The sequence below is a fragment of the Moschus berezovskii genome, chromosome 17 (assembly GCF_049115385.1).
Source record: "Moschus berezovskii isolate FMDL1 chromosome 17, NW_MosBer_1.0, whole genome shotgun sequence".
In the NCBI taxonomy this organism is placed as follows: domain Eukaryota; kingdom Metazoa; phylum Chordata; class Mammalia; order Artiodactyla; family Moschidae; genus Moschus; species Moschus berezovskii.
This window is the reverse complement of record NC_142476.1, coordinates 17,446,194-17,469,008: the sequence shown is the minus strand read 5'-3', so window position 1 is coordinate 17,469,008 and position 22,815 is coordinate 17,446,194.

The window sequence follows — 22,815 nt, the reverse complement described above, 5'->3', positions numbered from 1 at the left end:
TGACCACGGGAAAAACCATTGCCTTGACTAGACGGACCTTGGTTGGCAAAATAATGTCTCTGCTTTTTAATATACTATCAAGGTTGGTCATAACTTTCCTTCCAAGGAGCAAGCGTCTTTTAATTTCATGGCTGCAATCAGCATCTGCAGTGATTTTGGAGCCCCAAAAGACAAAGTCTGACACTGTTTCCACTGTTTTTCCATCTATTTCCCATGAAGTGATGGGACCAGATGCCATGATCTTTGTTTTCTGAATGTTGAGCTTCAAGCCAACCTTTTCACTCTCCTCTTTCACTTTCATCAAGAGGCTTTTGAGTTCCTCTTCACTTTCTGCCATAAGGGTAGTGTCATCTGCATATGTGAGAGTTGGACTGTGAAGAAGGCTGATCGCCGAAGAATCGATGCTTTTGAACTGTGGTGTTGGAGAAGACTCTTGAGAGTCCCTTATACTGCAAGGAGATCCAACCAGTCCATTCTAAAGGAGATCAATCCTGGATGTTCATTGGAGGGACTGATGCTAAAGCTGAAACTGCAATACTTTGGCCACCTCATGTGAAGAGCTGACTCACTGGAAAAGAGTCTGATGCTAGGAAAGGTTGGGGGCGGGAGGAGAAGGGGACGACAGAGAATGAGATGGCTGGATGGCATCACCGACTCTGTGGACATGAGTTTGAGTGAACTCCGGGAGTTGGTGATGGACAGGGAGGCCTGGCGTGCTGTGATTCATGGGGTCGCAGAGAGTCGGACACGACTGAGCGACTGAACTGAACTGAATGTTCTGTCCACCAGAGGCTAATGTGATTGGTCTGGATACGGTCTGGACTTTGGACTCTTTGAAATCATCAGGTGATTCTAAGTGCAGACAAGTCTGTGAATCTCTTCCATGGGCCCATGATATGAGTCTATCTGAAAAAAAGTATATTTCTAATTTCGTAGAGCCAGATATACTGCTCAAGCCAGTGTCCTTGCCAAATTATCTACAAAATCTAGTGTCATTAAGACCAAATAGCCAATTTTGAAAGGGGAAGTATTATATCTCTATCGAGCAGTACTTCAATAGCAAATGTATCTAAATTATAAAAGGAGAAAGAATTTAGTTTGAAAGGAAAAAGGGAAATCTAAATTATATGCAGGCTATGTGTCCTGGGTGTTCATTGGAAGGACTGATGCTAAAGCTGAAACTGCAATACTTTGGCCACCTCATGCGAAGAGTTGACTCACTGGAAAAGACTCTGATGCTAGGAAAGGTTGGGGGCGGGAGGAGAAGGGGACGACAGAGAATGAGATGGCTGGATGGCATCACCAACTCTGTGGACATGAGTTTGAGTGAACTCCGGGAGTTGGTGATGGACAGGGAGGCCTGGCGTGCTGTGATTCACGGGGTCGCGGAGAGTCGGACAAGACTGAGCGACTGAACTGAACTGAACTGAACTGATGTGTGAGTACCAACTTAACCATTACAAGAGTTCTATCTGAAGGGAAATGGAAGGAAATATTAATAGAAAATAAGCTTCAGTTGATGGTAGAGATCTGCTCCTAAAACTGAGTAATTACAGAATCTATGTTTAAATATATCTTTTATTAAGCTTATCCCAATAATCATGAGTGGAAAATTAGAAAAATCTAGAATTAGATATGAAAAAAGTAATAATTCTTTTTGGTTTGGGATATCCTACTGAGAATTTGAGGGCTTCTTGCTGCTGCTGCTGCTAAGTCGCTTCAGTCGTGTCCGACTCTGTGTGACTCCATAGATGGCAGCCCACCAGGCTCCACCATCCCTGGGATTCTCTAGGCAAGAACACTGGAGTGGGTTGCCATTTCCCCCTCCAATGCGTGAAAGTGAAAAGTGAAAGGGAAGTCGCTCAGGTGGTGCTAATAGTAAAGAATCCACCTGCCAATGCAGGAGATATAAGAGACATGGGTTCGATCCCTGGGTCTGGAAGATCCCCTTGAGGAGGGCAGGGCAAACCACTCTAGTATTCTTGCCTGGAGAATCCCATGGACAGAGGAGCCTGGTGGGCTACAGTCCATGGGGTCACAAAGAGTCAGACACAACTGAGGTGTTGCACACACACTGAGAATTTGAAGTGCAGATCAAAGGGGATACATTTCAAACCAGCCTCAACCCACTGAACTTTAACAGGAAGATGATAACTCTGCATAGCACTAGGTTATAGGGCAGGGCTTTATTCTTTGGGCTTTTAAGCACATGGGAACAAACATCTGATAGGAAGAAACCTGACCAGAATCAAATTGAATCTTCATGGAAGAGTTTGAATGCCTAGGTATTCATATTGCTTTAATTGTGAGCCTATACTCAAGATGTAAAGATGCACAGCATCACCCGATAGAAATATAATGTGGTCCATATATGTACTTTAAAATTTTCTAGTAGCCACATTCAGAAAGGAAATAGGAGAAAAGGATGTTAATGTGTCTTAGCCAATATATATTATCATTTCAACATGAAATCAGTATAAACATTTGAAATCAATATAATAAAATATTTTAGATTCTTTTTTTCTTTCTACCAGGTTTTGAAATCTGGTACGCTTACATCTCCATTTGGAATGACCTCATTCAAATGCTGAATAGCCACATGTGGCTACTGTCTATTTTGGACACTGCAAGTGCAGAAGGAAGATCACAAGGTCTGAATAAAAAAGACTTTTCTTCTAATTGATCTTAAATGATGGATTGCATCAGATGGTCTCTAGAGTCGTTTCTCAGCCCTCATGTTCTCTGAGTCAATGGCAAGTCAAGGATGTGGGTGCCTCGAAAAACTAACTGGACGAGACTGGCCAAGCCTTTGAAGCTGGGACAGTCCCCAAGGCAAGTCTGCTATTTCCGTCTCAATTTAGGGAGACTAAGAAAGCATCATCGGCAGGTTCTGAGCAGAGAGTATAGTTTTTGCCGCACAGAGCAAAGGGATGCTCTAGGATATGGTTCTAGGAAAAAAACTCCCTGAGGGACGGCTTAACTTGAAATTAACTTTGCTATTGATCCAGTGGTCAGGTGATGAGTGATGTGGTATAAATCAAATCTTTGACCCACAAACCAAAAGCATAGCCCTTATGATTACATTTTGCACAGCTTTATTAGAAGAACACTGCACACTTCCATGGTATGTTTCATTCCCAAGACCCGTAAGTCAGGAGTCCCCACCCCCCTTGCCATTGGCTGTTAGAGCAGCAATATACCCCAGCACAGCAGAGCTTTGTCTTGACTCGTAGCCTGGGGTGGCCCCAGAGCTATTAAAAGCCTCTATTCATTGCCCCACTTTCAGATGAAATTGTTCAAACGGTGGTCTGTTTAGACCTCAGTCATGAAACTGCTTTTTACTGGTGCTAGATGGAAGTGGCAGTGGCAAAATACTTGAGCCAAAATGAGAGAACTGAGCGCTCAGCCCATCTGTTCTCCAGAGTACCCTGTGACCTTAGTCAGAAGACTCCCTGTGTCTAGACTTTAGTGTGTCCTCCTATAAGACAGCTAAAGCCCCTTCCCCTTTGATGTTGAGGGTCACGTTCGTGGAATCCTGGCACATTTCACAGGAAGATTTAAGATAAATGCAAGATACCATGATGAATCATTTCAGCGGACCCTAGGGAAGAAGCAGGATGGTAAATAACTGTCAAATCTTGGTAAACTTTTCAGACTGACAGGGGAGCAGGGATACCTTATGGGCAGGTCAAGGACAAATGGGGGCAAGGGGGAGAGGGGGCGGGAGGAGGTGAAGAGGGCTGGGGAAAGTTCTTTGCAGGGCCACCCAAGGCTGAGGATGGCCAAGTTTGAAAGCCTTGTCTTTCTGCTGGAAGGACCTGACGAGCAAAACTGATTAGCTGCAGCATATCATTTAAATCTTCTCTTAAAGCAAATCCAAGTCTTTAATCATTATCTCCCAAACCACCAAACAGCGCCAGACACACACCGGCCTCACTGAGAGACTTGTCAAGACTGAAACAGTAATTCACAAATTCACTAAAATTCCCTGCTCCAGCGAGCAGTATGACAGCTCCAGCGACCGCGGTAACATTTCTATTCAAACTGGCTTTGGAGCCGAAGCTATAAATATCCTTGCAATATTTCCTGCTTCAGAACATAAAGACAGCTTTACAGCACTGATAAAATAGAAATTACTTTCTCTCTGAGGTCTTGCTGGAATTTTAATGTCTGTTTTGCAATAAAGCAGCTCCTACACAATTTGATTTGAGGGAAAGAAAACAAACGGTCTAATTTAGTTACAATAATGACTCTTGTATTGTTTGCCCTGCTTGCTTCTCTGGCTGCTGGGCTGTTAAAGTTTGTAGCATTGAGCAGAGGGGATGATTTTATGAGAATATTAAAATGGTTTCTTTATTATTTAAAGATACACTGTCTCCATACTTCCTGAACACAGTGCAACCAGAAACAATGTTTTAAGGAGAAATAGAGAGAAGAAAATAAAGTTTACGGCCCTTAATAGTGCCTTGTGAAAATTGCTTGTTAGAACTGTAAAGCTGTTGACCAAAGATGACACAAATTTAAAAGGCTTTTGAAACGGAAAAGATCATAGCAGCTTTAATTATTCCATACATGTTCCCCCAGTTCTTGTTAGTGCCTTCAAAGTTGAGCAAATCCCTTTTTCAAAATCCACATCCACCCGTCTCCTTTGTAGATTACATGATGTGGAAAGAAAAAAGAAAGACAGAAATTTGTGTTTGTACATGGACTGTGTGCTGAGGGCATAGGAAAGTGGGGTTGAGAACAGAAGCTAAGGATAGAGCCAGGCTGTCTGCACATAAGAATTGAATGACTGAAGGGAGGCAGGGTTTGATCAGGTGCTGAAGAGAAGTGTGATTAATCCAACCCTGGACTTTTTGACTAAGGGTTAAAGTTCAAATTAGCCTCAGTTAGGTTTAGGATTCCCCCTATGTGGAAAAACCAGCATGTCCCCATGACATCCTCTACTTGACTTACCAAAGGTATCTTCCCAGATCACGTGGCCCCGGGGAAAACCATGAAGCAGATGTCCTCTTCCACCATCTGCCTCCCTTCTTGCTTCAGGCATCTTGAAACTTACAACTCAGATCGGGACTTGAACTCAACCAAGACTCAGATTGACACTTGGACCCCCTGACCTTTAACTGAGATCACACACCCGTCCTTAGTACTTGCTGAAGTTCAGGTTCTTTACATCTTGTCACAGAAAGAATTCAGTGAGAGACAAAGGGATAAGAAAGAAATGGATTTATTTTGAGAGATATGCATTGCACAGACCAAATGCAGTCAGTCTCAAAAGGTGAGAGCAGCCGCAGGGAACGGGGTCATCTGGAAGGTGAGAACGGCCACGGGGAAACACTCTACAGAGAGAGTGTGGGCCACCTCAGAAGGGGAGGGGCCCCAAAGTCCGCTGTGGCTAGCTTTCATGGGCTGGGCAATTCCATAGGCTAATGAGTAGGAGGATTATTTTTGAACTATTTTGGAGAGGAGGCAGAGATTTCCAGGGATAGCCCACTGCCTACTTTTTGGCTATTTGTTGTTAGCCTTGGAATTGTCACAGCGCCTGTCATTCAGATGATAAAACATTACAATAAGCGTATAATGGTTCAAGGTCTACTGAAGTCAAATCTTCCACCATCTTGGACTTCATTGGTTCTAACCAGTTTGTGTCAATCCAGACAGCTAGGTTCTTCCTTCAGGGTTGTGCCCTGCCCACTACCCTCCTGTTTCAGCCTTTCCCCCTCAGTTGTTTATTTTTGCTCCTTTATGCTTACAACTAGTTGCATCACATTTTCTCTTTTGGCTTCTCAGAATTTCCCATTTCCTTCCATCCAAACAGATTCTACTTCCCAATATCCTGATATACCAAAAATTCTACACTTATTCTAAAACTCTCAGTGCTTTTGCAGAGTGTACTTGACATCACAGACCCATGATATCTTTGTCCAGAGGGGAATCGGGCTTGCATCTCTCCTTTGGTTTTTTTAAACCGTGTTCTTAGGACTCTTCAGATTCCATAAACATCTCTCAACAACTGCCTGATAGAGAGGGCCGGGGTGCTACACTCTTTTGTCAATCAAAGCACCTGTACTTCTGTCAATTTAGTATAAAGAGCACTCATTTTTTAAGGTGTTCTGCCTTTTGAGAAACATTGGAAGTCATTGCTCTTGTTTAAGTTCTTATTTTGCAAAAGAGAAAACTGAGGTGCAGGGAGGAAAAATGGCCAGTCATTGCCTTAAAGCTGAGTAGTGGCAAGGTGGGAAGGAGAGCCCATGTGGACTGACTACTGCAAGTGGCAGGGCAGTGATCTCTCAGGAACTAGTACATGCTGGAATGAGAGCACTGTTGTGATTGATCCATGTCAGGGAGAGCTATTATAATAAAAAGGAGAATGTCAATAGGTGATTGTAATGCATCTCCCAAGAAGACATTTTAAGACTAGATGGTGTACATAAGCAACTCTTAAAGTATGGTCTGAGGAGTCACTGGAGAAAGGACAGTCTTTTCAAAAAATAGTACTGGGAATACTGGATATCCACACATAAAAAATGAAACTACATCTGTATATCTTATATAAAAAATAGCTCAAAATAAATAAAAGGCCTAAATGCTTAAACTGTAAATATCTTAAAAGAAAGCACAGGACAAAAGCGTCACGATACTTGGCAATGATTTCTTGGTTATGACACCAAAGGTACAGGTAGCAACAGCAAAAATAGGCAATTCGGACTTTACAAAAAAATTATGCATCCAAAGGAATATAAATAGAATAAAAAAAACAAACCACAAGATGGGAGGGGATATTTGAAAATCACACATATGTTAAAGGGTTCATATTTAGAACATTTGGAGACATCCTAAAACTCAGTAACAGATAACAACCTGATCTATAAATGAACAAAAGACTTGAACAGAATTTTTTCAGAAGAAAAACAAATAGTTACCAAGGACATGAACAAATGCTCTACATGACTAAACATTAAGGAAGTGAAAATCAAAACTACAATGAGATACTGCCTCACACCCATTAGGATGGCTGCTACCAACAAATGAGAAAATAGCAAGTGGTGACATGGATGTGGATAAATTGGAATGCTTTTGCACTATTGGTAGGAATGAAAAAATGGTACATCTGCTGTGGAAAACAGTATGAAAGTTCCTCAAAAAATTGAAAATAGAATTACCATGTGACCCAGAAATTTCACTGCTGGGTATATACCCAGAAGAATCAAAAGAAGGATCTTAAAAAGAATTTGCAGCTATGTTTATACTAACATTATTCACAATAGCTGGGGCTTCCCAGGTGGCATTAGTGGTGAAAGAACCTGCCCGCCAATGCAGGAGACATAAGAGACAACGGTTCAATCCCTGGATTGGGAAGATCACCTGGAGGAGGGCATGGCAACACTCCAGTATCTTTACCTGGAGAATCCCATGGACAGAAGGGCCCGGTGAGCTACAGTCCATAGGGTGACAAAGAGTCAGACATGCCTGAAGCGGCTTTGCAGCAGCATTCACAGTAGCTAAAATGTGGAAGCTACCCTAGTGTCAATCATGGATGAATGGGTTTGATGTGAAGCAGGGCCCTATGAGGTTCCTGGGCGTGAAAGCCTTCCTGTGTCCCACATGTCTTTGATTGCAGGACACAGGCTTCATGCAGCCTCTATGACCTTCCCTAAGGTCCAACTGCTTACTTAACTTATATTCAGAGAACATCATGAGAAACACTGGGCTGGATGAAACACAAACTGGAGTCAAGATTGCCGGGAGAAATATCAATAACCTCAGACACGCAGATGACACCACCCTTATGGCAGAAAGTGAAGAACTAAAGAGCGTCTTGATGAAAGTGAAAGAGGAGAGTGAAAAAGTTGACTTAAAACTCAGCATTCAGAAAACTAAGATCATGGCATCCAGTCCCATCACTTCATGGCAAATAGATAGGGAAATAATAGAAACAGTGACAGACTTTATTTTGAGGGGTTCTAAAATCACTGCAGATGGTGAGTGCAGCCATGAAATTAAAAGATGCTTGCTCCTTGGAGGAAAAGTTATGACCAACCTTGCCAGTATATTACAAAGCAGAGATGTTACTTTACTAACAAAGGTCCATCTAGTTAAAGCTGTGGTTTTTCCAGTAGTCATGTATGGATGTGAGAGTTGGACTATAAAGAAAGCTGAATGCTGAAGAGTTGATGCTTTTGAACTGTGGTGCTGGAGAAGACTCTTGAGAGTCCCTTGGACTGCAAGGAAATCCAACCAGTCCATCCTAAAGGAAATCAGTCCTGAATATTCATTGGAAGGACTGATGCTAAAGCTGAAACTCTAGTACTCTGGCCACCAGATGCAAAGAATGACTGATTGGAAAAGACCCTGATGCTGGGAAAGATTGAAGGCGGGAGAAGGGGATGACAGAGGATGAGATGGTTGGATGGTATCATCGACTCCATGGACATGAGTTTGAGTGAACTCCGGGAGTTGGTGATGGACAGGGAAGCCTGGCATGCTGGGGTCCATGGGGTCACAAAGAGTTGGACACGACTGAGCGACTGAACTGAATTGAAGGTCCAACTCAAGCAATTGTTAATTAGGGAAGGGAGGGGATATGATGTAAGGGAGAAACAAATAGAGAAACAAGAGTGCAGCCTTGGGCAAGGTCCTGGTTCCCCATCCAGGGATTCGCTTAACAATATCTTTGAGTTGTTTTGCAGATACTGAAACCCCCACCAGGTGGGAAAAGTTAGCAGTAAATGATGTATGCTGCCTACAAGTGCACAGACTCCAGACCGGTTGGAACCAGAAGGTTGATGATGCTGAGTCCCCCTTAACCTCACCACCAACCAATCAGAAGAATGTCCATGACATGGTCACACCCTCTTTGAACCACTACTGTAGAATGTCTCACTACCCTCTCCAAGCTAGATCATTCAGTTTTGAGGTCATTAGCCAGCTGTGGCCCCTTTTGCCTGACAAAGCAATAAAGCTATTCTTTCTGGTTGTTCTCGTCCAGTTGCTAAGTCTTGTCTGACTCTTTGTGACCCCGTGGACTACAGTTAACCAGGCTCCTCTGTCCCCCACTGTCTCCTGGAACTTGCTCAAATTCACGTCCATTGAGCCAGTGATGTCATCCAACCATCCCATCCTCTGTCATCCTGCTTCTTCTGCCCCCCATCTTTCCCAGCATCAGGGTCTTTTCCAGTAAGTCAGCTCTTCACAGCAGGTGCCCAAATTATTAGAGCTTCAGCTTCAGCATCAGTCCTTCCAATGAATATTCAGGACTGATTTCTTTTAGGACTGACTGGTTTGATCTCTGGGCAGTCTAAGGGACTCTCAAGAGTATCCCCCAGCACCACAGTTTGAAAACAGCAGTTCTTCAGTACTCAGCCTTCTTTATGGTCCAACTCTCACATCCATGCATGACTACTAGAAAAACCATAGCTTTGACTATAAGGACATTTGTTTGGATTCTTCACTACATAACCTAAAACTCTGTCTCAGATTTAATTCAGTGTCAAGGTACAGAGGCTGAATCAGACTTCAGATGTTTGAATAAGTAAAATATGGTATATACATATCATGGAATTTTATTGTGCCTTAAACAGGAAGAAAGTTCTAATCCATGCTACAATGTGGATAAATCCTATTGTACTTGCCCATGATTTTCTTTTTTACAAAATGAAAAAAAAAAAAAATGTGGTCTGAGGAATACTCTAGAGTCTCTGGACTCTTTTAGAGAGTCTGTAAGTTTGAAACTATTTTCATAATAACAATAAAACATTATTTTTTTATGCTGGGCCAATTATTGGTGCTTTAATATAAATCAAGACAATGCCACCAAACTGGACTAGCAGTCATTATTCCTCCCTACCTCACACTTGTGAAAGAAAGAGAGAAAGGCATGGAGGGTTGGTAGGGAAGAGGGAGAAAGGAAGGAAATAACAAAGGAAGAAAAAAACAAGAGAAGAAGGAGGAGGGGTGAAAGGGGGAAAACCGGTTTAAGAATACTCTTGATGAAGCAGTAAAAATTCTACCTCTATAAATTACTAAAAATACTAAATCTCAACTCTGGAGTATATGTTTTTAAATAGTAAGTGTGACAAATGACAAGTTCACGAAAAGCATATAAATGCATACCGAAATACGACAGTTGTCTCAAGGCAAAGCAATTTGAGTTGCAAACTGAATTCGTCACTCCTTTCATGAAACACCATTTCCAGTATTAGAAGGAACTACTGGCCAACAAATAATGGTCACTGAAACTGGGATATCTAGCAGACATTTCTTTGAAAATGAAAGAAGTAAGCCTGTCTCTTCTGAGAAAACAACTGACAGTATTTTTTGCCAATAATATTTGTGCTTTCAAACAAAAATAATAGAATTCTGGAAAACTTGTATCTGCTACAGTATCCTTGACAGCTTTCCAATAATTAATGACTTTCTTGATGAAATTGGTAGTGCTATTAATGAATGAGTCACTTCTAATACTGGATAATAAAATATGTCAACATTTGGAAGATCTGCATTATTCAAGGAACCAATATTTTCTTAAATGACTAATGCATGTTGCTTCACAATCATGTGTGGGTGAAAAATCCACTCAAAGTGTAAAAAGAGACCAATGTATTTTGATATAGCAGAATGTGAAAAGTTTACTGATAGGGTTTCAGATTCCACACTGCAACAAATCTGTAAGGATCTAATTGCTGAGTTTCAAAGTAATATCAAAGACAAATATCCTCAATTGTATGAAAAGGTTTTTAAAATACATCTCTCTTTTCTAACTACATATCTAAATCAGTCCAGCTTTTTTTTCCCCATATCCTTCAACCAGAATAACGTATAACAGATAAGACTGATTGCAGAAGTGTATTTGAAGCTATAGCTGCCTTAAGTCAGAGACTAAAGATATTTCAAAGGCATAAAGTAGTGTGACTATTTTAACTCGTTTTTTTTTTTGTTTGTTTTTGTTGTTTGGGATTAACGAAGAGGTCCTGGGGGCAAGAGGTTTGACAGTCACTGCTGTAGGTGACTCAGGAGACTTTCAAAAATGCCTCCCAAGCTTCACTGACAATGGTAACAAAATGTCACACATTTTCCAATAATTTTCCCGAGGACTCCTCTAAGTGTCCTGTTATTTACTCCTTCATTTAAGTCCCTTCACACACCGAAGCTGAGCCATGGGGGAAAATTAATAGGCAGAGGCTTCTTAACTCTAGTGGTTTCTGAATCCCAAGGCACAGGCATCCTTTCTTTTCCTGTTTTGGTCAGTAGGCTCCACTTGTTATCCTAATCAAGTTTCTAGGTGTTCTGGATGCATCTGCAAATCCTCTACAGGCCCACTCATTGTTCTTAGTACAAATGTGTCCACATAGATGCAGCCCTGTGTGGACATTTTAAAGAATATGGAGGGACAGTCTTTCTTGGAAACTTTGTTTCTAGAAGAAATAACACACAACCCAAAGGACTCAGCATGAGAAAGAAAATGCTTTGGATTAAAAAAAAGGGTGGGGGGAACGTCCCTTGTGGTCCAGTGGTTAAGACTCTGGGCTTCCACTGCAGGGGGCATGGGGTGATCCCTGGTGGGGGAACTACGTGCAGCAAGACAAAAAACAAACAAACAAACAAAAAAACAGGGGTTCCTTGATCGATCGTTCCTAAAGGCTCCCTGTGTAGCAATGGTACGAGAGAGTAGAGATAAGGGGCAGACTCCATGAGGCAAAAGCTCCACCACAAACCAGAGCTTCATCTTGGTTTAATCATTTCAGGAAGCATATATTGTGTTATTGTGAGGTAAGCACAAGTCTGCATATGAAAAGACGTTAGTTTGAGTCCTTGTTTTATCAAGCACCAAGAAACTTGAGACTATTAAATATGTCATTCACAGAAGATGGTAGATTTATTTTGTATGCACTGAGCAGTAAATAACAAAGATCCCCGGACTGGGAATATTAGAGAATGCACATCCAGTGTTTGGCAGTGTTCCTGACATGTGGGAACTGTTCCACTGGCAGGGTATTAGTGTTTACTTTTGCATTAATATTAGTATGAGATATGTGTTGCTAGGAAAATTGTTCATTTCTTTGAGGCATTGCTTCATTTTTAAAATGGGACTTGCTGTGCTTCCTAATCGATCCCCTAAAGTTGCGAGGTATAATGAAAGTAGGACAGGATTGAAGAGTCAAGACGCCTGTGTCTTTGTCCCAGCAAAAGTCACGATTAACCAAGTGACCTTGGGGAAGTAATTTCCGTGGTCAGTCCCTTGGTTGCCTCATCTGTATGCTGAAGTGTGCGTGTGTGTTAGTCGCTCAGTTGTGTCCAGCTCTTTGCAACCCCATGGACTGTAGCCCACTAGGCTCCTCTGGGCATGAAATTCTTCAGAAGCTGAGCCAAATAATCTCTCAGTTTCTATCCAGCATTGATATTCTCTATGTCAAATCTCCTGTGATCCCTAAAGGATCACGCTGTTCTAGATTGCTTATACTTAGGGCAGAGCTGGGCTTAGAACCTAGAACTTTCTAGTTTCTGAGTATATAGAAGGATTACTATGTTTACCGAGGTACTCCAAGATAATCTGAATACCTGAAAAACTTCATTGCAATGATTCATTTTTAAATACCAACTGCTGAAAACATGATGTCTCTGTATAAATTTTTTTTAAAAAGTCATTTTTATTAAATGAGGAAAGGAGTTGCTGTCTCCTGAGGACTAGCTGTCTGGCAAGATTTCAAATACTTCCTAGTTCCAATGGATTGGAAATGCCACAGCAACATTCGTCCTGGTATCATTTTCTTAGTTCCAGTCCCAGCAGCAATCAAGAAGCGCAGGGGAGTGTGGCAACAAAGAAAACAAGGAATTAATCAATCTCTCTCCAACTTTACTGAGTGGGGGGAACAGTGAGACCAAAGCTAGGGCAAGATTACATTGAGAAACAGAGATAGAATATCAGTTCTGTGTTTTATATCCATTTTATTAAAACAGTAATGGAAATTGAATTATCCAAAGAAATAAAAACATACATTTCCTTGGAGCTTAGAGAGCTTTTAGTTTCCATCCAAATCACTTGAAACAAAACCCATGTCTGCATTCATCTTCTATATGAACAATGAATCAATCATTTTTTATTGAATGTTCCCCTCCCCTTTGCCATGGTAATGGCCAGTTTCTGCACAGTTGATCAGATCAACCAGGCTATAGATTTGATTTGGTCATTGAAATGGTCCCTGAATTAGGTAATTTCATTTTTTTTCATCTTATAAATGAAAATCATACTCACCTAGTGCTTCTAAAACTGTGGGCTATATTTTTTCTGCATGAACATCATCAGTAGTGCTTATTACAGAGGCAGATCCTATGCTCCCCCAACGCCGGTCTTCTAAATCGGAATCCCTGAGGTTGGGAGGAGGGTGTTCAAGAACCTCTCTGGTATTAACATATTCCCCGGGTGAATTAATGAGTGAATAAATTGAATAGATAAATGTCACAATTCTAATTTGGGGGGTTCATAAGCACTAACTTTGCTATTGAAATAAACTCTAGCACCACAGTTCGAAAGCATCAATTCTTCAGTGCTCAGCCTTCTTTATGATCCAACTCTCACATCTGTACATGACTACTAGAAAAGCCATAACTTTGACTAGGTGGACCTTTGGTGGGAAAGTGATGTCTCTGATTTTTTAATATGCTGTCTAGGTTTGTCATAGCTTTTCTTCCAAGCACCAAGCATCTTTTAATTTGGCTGCAGTCACTATCCACTGTCACTTTGGAGCCTGAGAAAATAAAATCTGTCACTGTTTCCATTTTTTCCCCATCTATTTGCCATGAAGTGATCATGTAATCAACTTCAATCTTATGATTACAAACATTAAATGGCTCCCTACATATATTCATGAAATGGGAATTCAAGCACCTCCTGCTTGTGTTCCCAGTCTATCAACTCTCACACACAATGTCTTATACAATAGCCGAACCATGCCATTCTTCCTTCTATGAAGCTGACACTTTCTTGCTTCTACACATTGGCTTATGTAAATCCCTCAAGCATAAATGATCTCTCCAAGTCCATTTTTGATAGGAAAACAATTCTACTCATCTTTCAAATTATATTTCAGTTATTTAGTAGGTTCCTTCTAAGTGGAAGTCACTGAATTTGATATTGCAAACAGAAACAAAGACTTGTTTGCTCTTCATGGCCCCTGAGTTTAGGGATTGCTTTCTTAAGTAGAATGGGCTTCCCTGGTGGCTCAGATGCTAAAGAATCTGCCTGCAACGCAGAAGATCTGGGTTCAGTCTCTAGATAGGAAAGATACCCTGGAAGAGGAAATGGCAACCCAGTCCAGTATTCTTGCCTGGAGAATCCCATGACAGTGGAGCCTTGCAGACTGTGTTCCACGGAGTTGCAAAGAGTCAGATATGACTGAGCAAATAATACATTTTATTCAAGACTTTCATCTCAGCATGTTGCTCCTCTGTGGTAAATACAGATCCCAATCTGTATTTAAACAAAAACGAAGAACAATTACAACAAATCTTATTCCTTTGACTAGACCGTGAGTTTTCTAACGGCGCAGATCCAGGGCCCTATCGCTTTCAGGCTCTCAGACTGTCCATAGTAGTTTCTCAATAAATACTTGTTTCATGAGCTTGGATTCAATCTTTCTTAATCCCTTTATGAACATTAGAGCTGAATAGAGTGAAGTCCAGAAAGAGTAAAGAAACGATTCAAGGTCAAATAGCTAGTTGTTAGCAGAGGCAAAACTTTTATTTCCTTTTTAAAAAAAAAAATTATTTAAAAATTTTTTGTTGAAATATAATTGATTTAAAATACTGTGTTAGTTTCAGATGTATAGCAAAGTGAGTCTGTTACACATATATAAAAATATATGTGTTCTTTTAAAATATTGTCTTCCATTATAGGTTGTTACAAGATTTTGCGTATAGCTCCTGTGCTATACAGTAGGTCTTTGTTGGTTACCTATTTTAAATATGAGTGTGTATATTTTAATCTCAAGCTCCTAAATTATCCCTCCTCCCCTTCTCCTTTGGTAACCATGTTTGTGTTTGTTTTCTGTGTTCTTGAGTCTATGCTTGTTTTGTAAATAAGCTCATTTGTTTCATCTTTTAAAATTTGATTCCACATATATTTGCCTTTCTATAACTTACTTCGCTTAGTATGATCATTTCTAGGTCCATCCATGCTGATGCAAATGGTATTATTTCATTCTTTTTCAAGACCACATAATACTTCATTGCTTATATACCACATCATTTCACTCATTCATCTACCAATGGACACTGTTGCTTCCATATCTGGGTTATTATAAGTACTGCTGTTATGAACACTGGAGTGCAGGGATCTTTTTGAATTATGGTTTTCTTCAATACCATTATTTCCTGACATGCTCTCATTCAAGTTCCCAGCTTAGTATGGAAGAGGAGGCCTACCTTTGAATTTCAGTGTTGGTCTTTATCCCTTTGCACATGTTACATTATCATCACCTGCATGTTTACAGACAAACTGCTATTTTAGTTCATCCTGATGCTAATTCCTATCTTTCCCATGATTGTTTTCCGGTTTTTCCCTGGACTTCCTTCAGCTCTGTCATCCATATATCTCTTGCTGAGTGCACTAAGATTATAAACAGTATTCCAGCTGTGGCCAAATCATGATTTTGTACACAAAATAATAATATTGTCTGTGCATTCCCAGCATCTTTTCAGATCATGCCCAGAAAATTGCTGGTCTTTTGGCAGCAATAGCAGCACATGGAATAGATATTTAAGGCAATGGATGCAACAGTTCCAACATTCCTATTCTGGATTGTAACAGGTAGTGAACCCATAATCATACAAAAATCACGTTTTTATTTTTTTCTCTAAATGCATTTCTCACACAAGGTCACACTGAAACTTACAAGTTAGGTATCTGCTTGGTCTCAGAGCCTGTAATTTACTCACCTTGACTTGGCGTATTACTACATGGAAAGGTTTAGTTCCACCTGCAAACTTTGCACCATTTTCAAAATAATTCTTCTGAAAATAATATAAGATACACTCCAGTATCAATATCCTAGAGATTTTTTCTTGTTTTTGTTGCCATAACATATATGAATAGCCTTTCTTTTACATAAGCTTTGTTTCTTGTGTTTTCAGTTTAGTTCAGTTCAGTTGCTCAGTTGTGTCCGACTCTTTGCGACCCCATGAACCACAGCATGCCAGGCCTCCCTGTCCATCACCAACTCCCGGAGTTCACTCAAACTCATGTCCATTGAGTCGGTGATGCCATCCAGCCATCTCATTCTCTGCCGTCCCCGTCTCCTTCTACCCCCAATCCCTCCTAGCATCAGACTCTTTTCCAGTGAGTCAACTCGTCGCATGAGGTGGCCAAAGTATTGCAGTTTCAGCTTTAGCATCAGTCCTTCCAATGAACACAGGATTGATCTCCTTTAGAATGGACTGGTTGGATCTCCTTGCAGTCCAAGGGACTCTCAAGAGTCTTCTCCAACACCACAGTTCAAAAGCATCAATTCTTCGGCGATCAGCTTTCTTCACAGTCCAACTCTCACATCCATACATGACCACGGGAAAAACCATAGCCTTGACTAGACGGACCTTGGTTGGCAAAGTAATGTCTCTGCTTTTTAATATGCTATCTAGGCTGGTCATAACTTTCCTTCCAAGGAGTAGGCGTCTTTTAATTTCATGGCTGCAATCAGCATCCGAAGTGATTTTGGGGCCCAAAAAGTAAAGTCTGACACTGTTTCCACTGTTTCCCCATCTATTTCCCATGAAGTGTTGGGACCAGATGCCATGATCTTCGTTTTCTGAATGTTGAGCTTCAAGCCAAACTTTTCACTCTCCTCTTTCACTTTCATCAAGAGTTTTATGTTTTAACCAATACTTTAAAAAAAGATTCATGAAGTCTTTTCCTGTGTTCTTTCCATGCTTAAGTAGCTTTCATTTAGAAAATTGACAAAAGACATTAGGAGTTTTTATAAAGTATATATCCACTAGCTTTCCATATTCACAATGTTTACCAAGCTCATCAAACAGCTCCAGGAGATATGTGAGATATGATTTCCTTTTTCAGAGCTACAATAGGTAGTGTTTACTTTCTTATTCAAAGAGACTAGGGTGAGCATTACACGGGCTGCTCTGGAGTGCCCTAAAAACTGTCTGGCACAGTGCCTGGCACACGGTGCTGCCAAGAGAGGTTGGGTGTCTTCCTTAAACTCAAGCAATGGGTGGGTGACTCTGATGCCATGATGGATGGGAAAGCTAAGGGATTGGGACCTAGTTCTGCTTCTCCACTTGCACTAAAAGGCCATTTCTTCTTTCTTCTCCATTTGCTCATTTGTAAAATCAGGTGTTTGCAATCAACTGCCTCAAAGGCTTCTTTTAAAATAATTTTTCAAGGATTCTAAAACTTTTTTTATTAGTGTTTTTGTTTCTTTCAGATACATACCCAAGAGTGAATTGCCTAGTCAATTGTAGTTCTGTTTCTGTGTCTTTGAGAAATGGAAAAGACTCTGATGCTGGGAAAGGTTGGGGGCGGGAGGAGAAGGAGACGACGGAGAATGAGATGGCTGGATGGCATCACTGACTCTGTGGACATGAGTTTGAGTGAACTCCGGGAGTTGGTGATGGACAGGGAGGCCTGGTGTGCTGTGATTCATGGGGTCACGGAGAGTCGGACATGACTGAGTGACTGAACTGAACTGAACTGAACTGTCTTTGAGAAATGTCCATACTGTTTTCCACAGTAGCTGCATCAATTTAGACTCCTACCGACACTCTAGAGGGTTTCTCTTTTATCCACATCCCGGCTGACATTTGTTATTTGTGTTCTTTTTGATGATAACCATTCTGACAAGTGTGGGGTGATATCTCATTGTGGTTTTGATTTGCATTTCCTTAATGATTAACGATGCTGAGCATCTTTTCATATGCCTTTTGGCCATCTGCAGGCCTCCCTTGGAAAAATGTCTATTCAGATCTTCTGCCAAATTTTTTAATCTTGTTATTTGGGGTTTTTATTTTTTTGGATGTTAAATTTTTATGAGCTTTTTCCACTTCTGCATATATATACCAGGAAAACAAAAATGCTAATTGAAAAAGATACATGCACCTCAATGTTCATTGCCGCTTTATTTACTACTGTTAAGATATGGAAGCAACTTAGGTGTCCACCAACAGATGAATGGATGAAAGAAGATGTGATATACACACACACGCACAGATACACACAACAGAACACCGCTCAGCCTTTGAAAAGAATGAAATTTTGCCATTGGCAATGACATGGATGAACTTGGAGGGCATTATGGTAAGTGAAATAAGTCAGACAGAGAAAGACAAATACCATGTGATATCGCTTGCATGTGGAACCTAAAAAACACAACAAACTAGTGAGTCTAACATCAACAAAACCGAATCACGGATGTGGAGAGCAAGCTAGCCCCCGGGGAGAGGGGAGGGGAGAAGGGTGATACAGAGGTGGGGGAAGGGGTATAAACTATTATATAAAGTAAGTTACCAGGATACACTGAGGGACACAGGGAACACAGCCAATGTTTCGTGATAACTATACATAGAGCGTAATGTTTAAAATTTGTGAATCACTGCATTGTATATTGCAAGGAGATCCAACCAGTCCATTCTAAAGGAGATCAATCCTGGGTGTTCATTGGAAGGACTGATACTAAAGCTGAAACTGCAATACTTTGGCCACCTCATGTGACGAGTTGGCTCACTGGAAAAGACTCTGATGCTGGGAAAGGTTGGGGGCGGGAGGAGAAGGGGACAACAGAGGATGAGATGGCTGGATGGCATCACCGACTCTGTGGACATGAGTTTGAGTGAACTCTGGGAGTTGGTGATGGACAGGGAGGCCTGGCGTGCTGTGATTCATGGGGTTGCGGAGAGTCGGACACGACTGAGCGACTGAACTGAACTGAACATAAAATTTTATTGAATGAAATTTTAGAAAACAATAACATCTACATTGGCTTACAGTTTCACATCCGCTATTCATCTTTCAAAACATTTGCTTGTCTGAGATCTTTATCTTATCCGCAACATCCGGAACATTTATTACAATTTCACTGCGTGCCTCTACTTCTCTACAGAAAGAGATAAATCGGAATGGCTAATTTTTTGAGCAAAAGCCAGGGTGAGAAATGTCTCTTCTCACAGTTCTCCTATACATTGTTTATACTCTTTTTTTCTTTTTGTTTTCTTCCTCTCTCTCCCCCTCACTCTCTCCTAATACAACCCTGAATGGTGTCAAATTGCCTTTTCATGGCTTCCTGCTTTTTTGGATCTGTACTCACAGATTTTCTGAATTAGAAGGCATTTTAGAGAAGTATGTCATAAAAGAAAGAGCAGCAAACCTTTTTAATCCTATGTCTCAGATTGCAAGACTTTAGAAATAATCCTACCTTCTCTGATTCTCCATCTGTAAGAGGAAGTTTATAATAAAAAGTACTAAACATTTTTCTGAAGACTCCACAAGCAGTAGTAAAAAGCGCGCTGCAAATATGCCTACCCAAATGATGGCTATTATTCTTACAATCCAACCCTCTGGTCTTCTCATTGGCTTGGCAGTCCCTTGGAAACTGGTGCTTGAATCCATTTCTGAATTCTAGTTTGCACCAAACGCTGCATTATAAAAGAATGGCCTGAACAAGCTTTCGTGTTTCCACTTGGGCTATGTGTCCCTTTTGAAGCACGATGCCTGTGCTCTGACAAAGGCCTCTTTCCTATGATAGCCATTTGCTGGGGGTTTTGTCCGAGTGTCTGTTCAAGCAGAACCCGTGATTTACTGTTGGTCGTGAAGGTGAAAGAGATTTTGACAAGTGGAGAAATGGAGAAAGTCTGAGTTTTGTTCATTAACATGCAGCTCTCTTTGTATGTATGAAAGGGGGCGGGAGACCAAGTAGGGAGGGTTAGACATATGAGTTCTAAACTTGAAGCCTAATTTGGTTATGGAAACAGATCTGCGTCTGGCAGAGACACATGGCACCCCAGCCCTCGGCCATCAGTGTTTGGGAAGCCTGCTTTGTTTAATTGGTAAATCATCTGTCTTGCATTGTCTTCCACCAGCACTATCTGTGAGGCAGCTGCCCACCTTGGCTAATTTAAATATGATTTAGCGGGATAGCCTCCTGTCCCTCCTGCCAGGACATTCAGAGCACCAAATGGAGGTTGATTGGCATTACCTACCCAGCGTTGTGTGATTCAAAGATAAGATTCTGTTACTGATGTACACCAGGAGTCAGATGAGGATATCCTTATTGACTCCTTTCATTGGAGCAGATTTGCCCCATTAACCGTGTGTTAATTTTCTTTGTTTGCGAGATCCATTGGGTGCCCAGACATCCTGTGTGCAGGTGGGCACTCCTCAAAGCCTTCTGGGCAAATTCCCATGATTCTGGGTCGCTCTCCTGGTTCATCTTTCTCCTTTGGAAAAAGGGCAACCAACCCTCCGAGTAACTGAGACAATTATGGTTTCTTTTCCCCTTTGTGAAATATGATGGGAAGGTCATTGATTTGATTCAGTCCGCGTGCTTTTTGGGGTCACTTTTTCTGGTCAGGCATTGTGCGGGGTACCAGGCGTGATATAATGTGGGGACACACTGTGCCCTTAGGAACCAGAAGTCTAGGCGCACCCACTGGTAATCAAGTACACTTGAAAATCAGCAAGAGCTGGAGCAAGACTTCAGAGACTTTTGTCCTTGACCCCTCATCTACTTTTGTTATTTAGGTGCTGAACCTTAGTGCATTTTTTTTTTTCTTTCCTCTCTTTTTCTGCAGTTCTCTTTGGAGATTAGTTTTAGCTTTTCTTCCCTCACTAGCTTTTTAAGTTATTGTTTTTTAAAACTTAGTACTTCCCAAGTAGCTCAGTTGGTAAAGAATCTGCTTCCCTGGTGGCTCAGATGGTAAAGTGTCTGCCTGCAATGTGGGAGACCCGGGTTCGATCCCTGGGTCGGGAAAACCCCCTGGAGAAGGCAATGGTACCCACTCTAGAATTCTTGCCTGGAGAATTCCATGGACAGAGGAGTCTGGTGGGCTATTGAAAGAGTCGGACATCATTGAGCTACTTCACTTTCTTTCTTTTAACTTAAATGTAGAAAACTGCAGATGATGCTGTACTAATCATGTGCTTACCACTTAAAGAAAAACTTTTTTCCCACTTGATTGAGAAATTTATTAAACATGTTACTAATAAAGTTTCCTCAGGGACTTCCCTTGTGGTCCAGTGGCTGAGACTTTGCCTCCCAATGCAGAGGGTGCAGGTTTGATCCCTGGTCAGGAAGCTAAGGTCCTACATTCCACATAGCCATAAAACTGAAACATAAGAAACAATACTATAACAAATTCAATAAAGACTTTTAAATGATCCACGGTAAAAAAAAGAAAAAATTTTTAAAAAGTTCCCAGTTTTCCTTCATGTCCCAACATCTTCCCTTTCTCCACAGATGTTCATAGTATCATGAATATAGTACGTAGGTATTAAACCCATATTTGCAACCATAACCATATGTGAATTTATCAATAAAAATGTATCATATCGCATGTTTTTATTTCACAAAAATTGCATCATATTGTAAATGTCCTTCTGCAGCTTGCTTTTTCTGTCAGTGTTATGACTGCCAGATCTGTACTGTCAGACACGGTTCCATTTTACAGCTTTTAGTTACTGCGTAGTATGTCACAGAGAGCTTCATTTATCCTTTCTTCACCTAATGGATTTGATTCCCCTACAGATTTTACTGTCTGTAGCCAACAATGCTTCTCTGAATATCTTGGAAGATACTTGCATATGAGGGAGAATTTCTCTAGGGCATAATTTTGGAAGTGGAATTGCCAGGTCATAGGTCATACACACATACAATTTTACTAGACATTACCAAATTGCTCTTCAAAATAGTTGTGCCAATTTATTTACTCACCAGCAGTGTGCAAGCACTCTCATGTCATCTCTTCCCTGTCAAGGCTGACACTGTCTGACTTCAGGGTCTATGATGGGGTTAAAGAGTATCTCGTTGTTATTTGCATTTTCCTGATTAAATTGAGGGAGAGTATTTTTTCATATTTGTTGTCACCATGAGTTTCATCTTCTGTGAGCTGTCTTTTTGCATCTTTCATTTATTTTTCTATTTGTCTTTTCTAAATTGATTTTTAAGAATTCTTTTATAGTTTGGATATTAATACTGTGCCTGTTATATTTGCTGTAAATCTCTTCTCCCAGTATGTGGTATATCTTAATTTTGTTTAAGGTGCCTTCTGTTCTACAGAAATTTTACATATTAAAGATTTCTTTTTTTTTTAATAGTTTACAAAACAAAATGCTTTCCTACTTCAAGACTTAATTATTTTTTTCTATATTGTATACTAACAATTTTGGAAGGATTCTTTTTCATATTTAGGTCTTTTAGCCATTTGGAGTGTTTTTGACTTTGTTTGGTGTGGAAGTGTAATTTTGTTTTCTTTTCCATATGAAACTATAATTGTTTCAACATTATTTTGATTCTAACTAATTTTGGATACATCTCCAATCATGTGACAAGGTCACAGATAGATTTAGATCTCTTTCTGGGGTCCTAATTCTATTGTATTGACTGGTGCTTTCCATCACTATGCCTATACCATATAATCTTAATTTGTATTAATATTTATAAATCAATTTTTTATACTCTTTTAGGATAAGTCTAAAATTGTAATTTTGGCTTTATGGATGCTCTGTTATTCTTTTCACTTTAACTTAAAACAAAGACAATTTTTTTTTTCTGTTGTATTATCTCTGCTTTGGAATACTTGTCATCAAATCTTTATTTT